The sequence below is a fragment of the Primulina huaijiensis genome, chromosome 4 (assembly GCF_012295235.1).
Source record: "Primulina huaijiensis isolate GDHJ02 chromosome 4, ASM1229523v2, whole genome shotgun sequence".
NCBI classification, from domain to species: domain Eukaryota; kingdom Viridiplantae; phylum Streptophyta; class Magnoliopsida; order Lamiales; family Gesneriaceae; genus Primulina; species Primulina huaijiensis.
The window spans coordinates 5,186,131-5,193,820 of NC_133309.1; positions in this window are offsets into that span (position 1 = coordinate 5,186,131).

The window sequence follows — 7,690 nt, forward strand, 5'->3', positions numbered from 1 at the left end:
GAAAAAAGTCTACATGAATCTACATAAATCTGTTTATAAATCTGTGAGAATCCATGAAAGTCAATAAAAATCTATCAAATCCATAAAATTTTATTATTTGAAAATGTCATTAAAATTAATCAAAACTCTAAATTCAATACATCCCACTAAATGTTTGTACTTTTTATATAAATTTAGCGTAATAAAAAAAACTACTTTTACACACTACTAAATAATATTTTTATTTTAATATATAAGAAACGGTAAACTTTTATATTGTAATTAAATTGGGTTAGAAAATTTTTTATATTTTTAACTAGCAAGGTCATCGACTTTCAGTGCACCACCAATCCAGAGAGTTCAATAAATCAAGTCTTCCTATCTCAACAAAAATATCCTCACATGTATCATTCACACCTAGTGAGTATAATGACACAATAAACTTTAATCATGATAACAATTAATATGTATACATCCACATGCAACAGTGAAAATTACATTTATAAAATAACTTTAACAAGAATATTTGCATAACCGTAAACATTTCCTTACATCATTATACATATACATTTCCTTTTTAAGGGAAATCGGTTTATTAATTTCGACCATCCTTCCATTTTTCGTTCGATTGATCAATCTCAGCTGTAACCATGGTACCAGGCAGTGAGGTAACAATAACCACTCTTTCGTTTTGTGCCTTGGCCTATAGTTGGGAGGACACCAGCAACCACTTTTTCGTTACTAGACCGTGGCATATGGAAATATGATGTTGGGTTCCCATGGGCTTTGTTATATAAACGGGTTCCACTAGGGATTTGTGTCTCACGAATCCGCATTTTCTTACTGTCACAATTAAATCACTTCATTCAAAACATTTTCATCATATCCATCACTTTATAAAAATACTTGCATAAATATCATTTTCTTTTAAACCAAGAATGCAATATGACTTTTTATCATTTTTCCATCATAAAAATTCCATAACCTTTCAAATCCATATTTTAACATTCATTACAGTATTCAGGATACTGTCAGGACCCCCTGACATTTTTCAGGTGTAAAATGACTGTTTTGCCTTTGAAACCTTAATTTTCCAATTTTAACCCTAGACCTTAAAACTTCCACCCGAACCCGTCCAAACTTACAATAACACCTTAAAACACACCATTAATCATTTTTAGATGTAAACTTATGCCCGTTGACTAACTCTCGTAATTTGTTTTAAAACTTGGACCGGAGTCTCAGTTTTAACCTGAAATTTAACAAAACTTTCCCAAACTTTAGTCAGAGCTTAATAACACCTAACAAGACTCGATACAACCCAATTCAACCCATTTAGAACCCTTAGCAAACGCCTGGAACCTTCTGAATTTTTTTGCGCATTATCGGCCTAACCCTAGCCCCAAACCAACTTCGATCCTAGCCCCAAACCAACGAGACCAGACCGTGACCCACCACCCTAGGACCATGACTGAACCCAAACCATGCACGCAAAGCCCCCCAACCCGTGCGCAATAATGGTCGCGCGGCAATGCTTCATGGCTTCAGCCTCTATGTTAGAGTAGGTGCCCGTCGAGCCAAGTGTTGGCCGAGTGTTCACAATGAAACTCTATGTATAAGCAATCTTTATTTTAATAATATTTGAAATTATTATTTTGGTACATCTTTATCTGTATACCCATGCTAGTTGTATAGATAAAGCCCTTGAATATACAATAGTAGAAAGAATATGAGATGCTCATATGATGAGTATCATGAAACTCATATTTGGAATACTGTATATTCTAAACAGTTCCTAATCGATTCAGCCGTCGCTAAGAAGGATATAGGCCGCTCGAGTTCGAGACTAGTATCTGCGATGTGAGTACCATGTTTCATTGGTAGGGGACATTGTGATGTCCGAGCATGCAGATAGGTGCTCCTGGTAGAGTGCACTGAACAACCCTCCATTAAAGGACTTTCCAAGTGGTTCTCACTTATCGAGTGGAAAAGTCCTAGTTTATGGTTGTACACCATTAGTCCTTATGACCCGGGACAACATTGAGACTCTATGTGCTAGCATTACACTTTGACTTGTTTACCGACTCTCATGGGGTCATCAGGTGGCAAGCTTGGGTGTTTTGACGAAACATATAGGAGTCGATGCATTGTAGTCGGGGATTCACCGCTTACCTTCGGGTATGGATATCCTATGTGTATGTAGTATGAAATCTCTGATCAGAGTATGGTGGTAATTATGAAAGGGGTTTCATAGATTACACCATCGATGCAACTACAACATGACACATAGTATCGATTCATTGACAACTCTCGATATACCAATGGTTGTCGAATCGGTCGGGATATATGAGATGAAGGGACCGTACTGTACGCTAACCATAATTGAATGGTTCTTGCAGGCACTATCATTTGATACCTAGGGAATCATGTAAGCGATGCTGCTAGGCGTTTAACATGATTGGTTGGGTACTATCAGACTTGAGTTCTGACGTTCTTGTTATCAAGGAGTTGATAAGTAAGAATGGAGCAATTGAGGTATGCTCAAATAAGGACATGTTTAGTCCGAATCACATGGAGATGTGAACCCACGGCTAGTTGTATCAATGAACCGTTGAGGACCACACAAGTACTAGCTTTCTAGATCCCGTTGAGAAGTAAAATAGTTCAATGTGTTGAACGGCTTATAAATGAGTTTATAAGCGTAAGGGAAAATAGAAGTATGACTTCGATGAGAGAAATGTAACTTTTAGTTTGTGGAAGTGTTCCTAAATTAAAAGTTGGCCAAATAAATAATGTATTTGAAAATTGTGATTTTCTTAAACATTATTATGGACTAAATTAAATTAATTCAAGTGTTGAATTAATTAAACACTAGTGGGCCTAGTAGAGTCCAAATAATTAATTTAATTCAAGTGTTGAATTAATTAAATATTATTGGGTCTTGTAGAGCCCAATAGAAAATAATTATTTAACTAATGGGCTTGAGTAAAATCAAATAAAGTTTAAATAGTATCAAATGTGTTTGAGATATTTAAAATAAAAGTCCATGGGCTTTATAAATGTTACATGCCCAAATAATATAATATGCATGGGGAGGTGAAGGGTTGGGAGACAACCTTTTTCAATTAACAAGGCATGTGTCTCTCATGCTCACTTTAACTTTTTCAAGGACCAAGAAACGTCATCCTCCACTTCACTCCTAGCATGATGGCCGAAAATTTGAGTCATTCTCTCCTTCATTTTTCTTTCCTTTTTGTTCTTCAATTGTTGAGGAAACAATATTCTTCTCCTGGAAAAATCTTCTTATTTTTCTAGTGCAAAATAAGAAGGGTTCTAGCTAGTAGGTGGTGGGCTTAATTTTGAAGGAAAGAAGAAAGCTTGTAGATTGTCTACCTTCAAGAGCTAAGTTGTTTACAACTTAGTTGGAGCCAAACATCAATCTCAAGAGATTGATAGGTATATTTCTATAAACACCCTATGTATGACATTTTGGTGTTTTTGTATTTGCTACACATAATAGTTGAGGTGCTCAGTTTTCTTGATGAAAAAATAAATTTTGAAACTTCCGTTGCGCACTTGGGCACCTTATTCGATCACCTTCCAAGTGGTATCAGAGCTAAGGATACTATTTTGTGTAGCAAAATACATAATATTATATTGAGGTCGATTTCTAACCGCATGAGATAATTTGTTGCATCAATTTCAAGGCCGGATTGGGGAAGACTTGTTGCCCATTTCGGGCAGCTCGGGCTGCCCGAGGGGCTGCTCGAACAGCCCCTTGATTATAATAATAAAAAAAAATATTTTTGGCATGTTGGCCGGAATCCGGCGACGGAGCTCCGGCGACGGCGATGACGACTAGGGTTTCCAAAAGTGTTTTGGATTATCAAAGTTTCATGGGCCTTGATGTTGTTGGGCCATTGGATGACTGACATATTTGTGAAATTTAAATGGGCCAAAATATTTTTGGTGAAAAATGATTTTTTGGGCTCTAAGTTTAAAATTACAAAAGTTGAAAATATTTTCTCATTAAATAAATAATTTAAGTTGGACTTTAATTATTTATAGTAAATGGTGATTTACAAAAAATTCGGTTATAAATAAATTAATTGGAAAGTAGACAAAGGAGTTTGTATGCTTTGTTAATTTAGTTTATAATCGTGGCGGTTAGTGATTGGATCAAGATATATAATATTGGATCAATTAATTATTGTGATAATTAATTGATGGTGTATGATATGTGATATTATGCATGAAGGATGATCAAAAGCCCAAGCCCAATTTGCTAGGTGTATGCTAGGATATTTTGTGTTGAATGATTGTAATAATTATCAAATTTATATTGGGCTTGGTTTATGGCCCGTTCCCACCCCATGAGATGTATCCCTATTTGCCATGGATATTTATTTGTAAATATTAGTATAGTGGATGATCAAGATTGGAAGATGGTGGNATTTTGTTTATTGTTTATAATATATACATGATATGTTATAAATAATGACTATGTGCGTTATTATTATGATAATAACAAAGTTGCAAAAATCCGGCAAACATACGATCAAACATGGCGAGCTTTTAAATAAAATTAATGATGAGAGCTTTCAAAATTAAAAAACCTTCATTTTGAATAAGATTCAAAATTAATATCAACCCCGAAAAGGAGAATTATAAATTTGTTTATAATTTCCATGTCTTCCATCGACAATGGGTGCATAATGAACGCTAGCTGTGCTCGGGGCTCGGCTCATATTATTGGGGGGCCTTGGGTGCCGGAAAGCTGTTATATCCATTGACATAGTGATGTGAACTACGTGGAACTCCCATGATTTTGGCTCATATTATTGAGGGAACTCATGGCGACCGTCCATTAAGGCTCAACATCGATGGGTAAGGCTTGACACGTAAAGATGAACGACGTCATATTATTGGGTCCTAATCAAACGTGAGACAAAAGTTTACGTAGAGGGTTGCATGGAGATGCAATTGGAAACTACCTTTTAGGAATTGTGATTGGCTGATATTATTTGGAATCATAATTCGCTAATTGGACCTTGCGTACCTACTGAGAAAAGGAGTTTCCTATTTTTACTAGAGGGTAGTGAAATATGTCAAAACAGTGGGAGCGAAAATTTATAAAGTAAAAGTCCATACTTTATATCTTACCAAATATTTTAAAATAGTCATCAACATTTATCTGTTCTCACTTTTCAGTACAATTTGACAATGTCTTCGATTCGCAATCTGCTATCTGGAATACTCGACAAATACATAATAACTGGACCTAATTACCTCACTTGGCTAAGAAACCTGAAAATCGTCTTGAATTCGGAAAGGATAGCGTATACACTTACTGAGTCGCCCCCTATTGAGGCTCCGACTAGCTGCACTCCTGAGGAATTGCCGACTTACAAGGAATGTTGTCAACATGACTTGAAAGCCAAGTGTTATATGCAGGCTTCTATGAATGATGAGCTGCAGAGGTGTTTTGAGGATGCAAAGAGTGCTGCTGACATTCATTTGCATCTCAAGGAGATCTTTGGAGAGCAAACACGTCCTCTTAGGCATGCGACCGTCAAGGAGCTGATCACTTTGTGCATGCGAGAAGGGGCCTCGGTCCATCAGCATGGCCTAAAGGTGATTGGGCTCGTGGATAAGCTTGTTGGCATGGATTTGATGTTGCCTTCGGAGTTGACCACCGACGTGTTGCTCTTATCACTGCCTAGCTCATTTGATCCTTTTGTGGTGAATTTCAATATGAACAAGATGGAGCCGACCCTTGAGGAGTTGCTGAACATGCTTGTGACCTTTGAATCCACCATCAAGAAAGAGAAGCCGATTCTTTATGTGGGTTCTTCATCTGGTACGAAGATTGATCCACATGGGAAGGGAAAGAAGCGTTCTTTCCAACGTCCCAAGAAGAACGTGCCCTTGATGAGGCAATCTCTGAATCCCGTTGTGGCAGCCACACCAGTTAAGGCTGACAAGACTGCTGATGTATGTCATCACTGCAAGAAGCCTGGACATTGGAAGCGTAACTGCTGGGAATATCTTGCCCAGAAGGGTTCTGGAAATGGTATGTTCTATATTGAAGTAAACATTTCAATTAACTCTACTTCTTGGGTATTNATGAATATTCTTGTTTATTTGGCAAAGGTGTTTGCAATATTTACAAGAATGAATGTTTGATTGGTACTGGAGAACTTGAAAAACGATCTCTATAACTTAAAATTGAAAGATATTCCACTAAATGTCCATTTAAAGGCAGACTCCATATGAGATATGGATGGGTAAGCCTCCCAGATATTCTTATCTTAAAATATGGGGGAGCCCTGATTATGTGAAGCAGGTAGTGGGACATAAATTGGATAGTCCATCCATTTTATGTTACTTTGTGGGAAATCCAAGGAATTCAGTGGGATACTATTTCTATTATCCCCAAGAAAAAAATGTGTTTGTTTCTAGGAATGCAACCTTTTTGGAAAAGGAATTTATATTGGATAGAAAAGGAGAGATGATAGAACTCGAAGAGGTTCGAGAGACACCCACAATTGTAGAACCCACACCCGAAGAGCCAAGAGAGGAGATACAAGCTCCTAGAAGATCCGAGAGAGTCTCGAGACCACCTATGAGGTATGGTGTGCTTCTTGAAAAGGGCCATGATGAGCCTATCCATGAATGTGATCCAAGGACCTTCAAGGAAGTGTTATCTGAAATTATTATTTTGGCACATCTTTATCTGTATACCTATGATAGTTGCATAGATAAAGCCCTTGAATATACAAATAATAGAAAGAATATGAGATGCTCATATGATGAGTATCATGAAACTCATATTTGGAATACTGTATATTCTAAACAATCCCTAATCAATTCAGCCGCCGCTAAGAAGGATATAGGCCGCTCGAGTTCGAGACTAGTATCTGCGATGTGAGTACCATGTTTCATTGGTAGGGGACATTGTGATGTTCGAGCATGCAGATAGGTGCTCCTGTTAGAGTGCACTGAACAACCCTCCATAAAGGAGTTTCCAAGTGGTTCTCACTTATCGAGTGAAAACGTCCTAGTTTATGGTTGTCCACCATTAGTCCTTATGACCCGGGACAACATTGAGACTCTATGTGCTAGCATTACACTTTGACTTGTTTACCGACTCTCATGGATTCATCAGGTGGCAAGAATGGGTGTTTTGGCAAAACATATAGGAGTCGATGCATTGTAGTCGGGGATTCACCGCTTACCTTCGGGTATGGATATCCTATGTGTATGTAGTATGAAATCTCTGATCAGAGTATGGTGGTAATTATGAAAGGGGTTTCATATATTACACCATCGATGCAACTACAACATGACACATAGTATCGATTCATTGACAACTCTCGATATACCAATGGTTGTCGAATCGGTCGGGATATATGAGATGAAGGGACCGTACTGTACGCTAACCATAATTGAGTGGTTCTTGCAGGCACTATCATTTGATACCTAGGGAATCATGTTAGCGATGCTGCTAGGCGTTTAACATTATTGGTTGGGTACTATCAGACTTGAGTTCTGACGTTCTTGTTATCAAGGAGTTGATATGTAAGAATGTAGCAATTGGGGTATGCTCAAATAAGAACATGTTTAGTCCGAATCATATGAAGATGTGAACCCACGTCTAGTTGTATCAATGAACTATTGAGGGCCACACAAGTACTTGCTTTCTAGATCC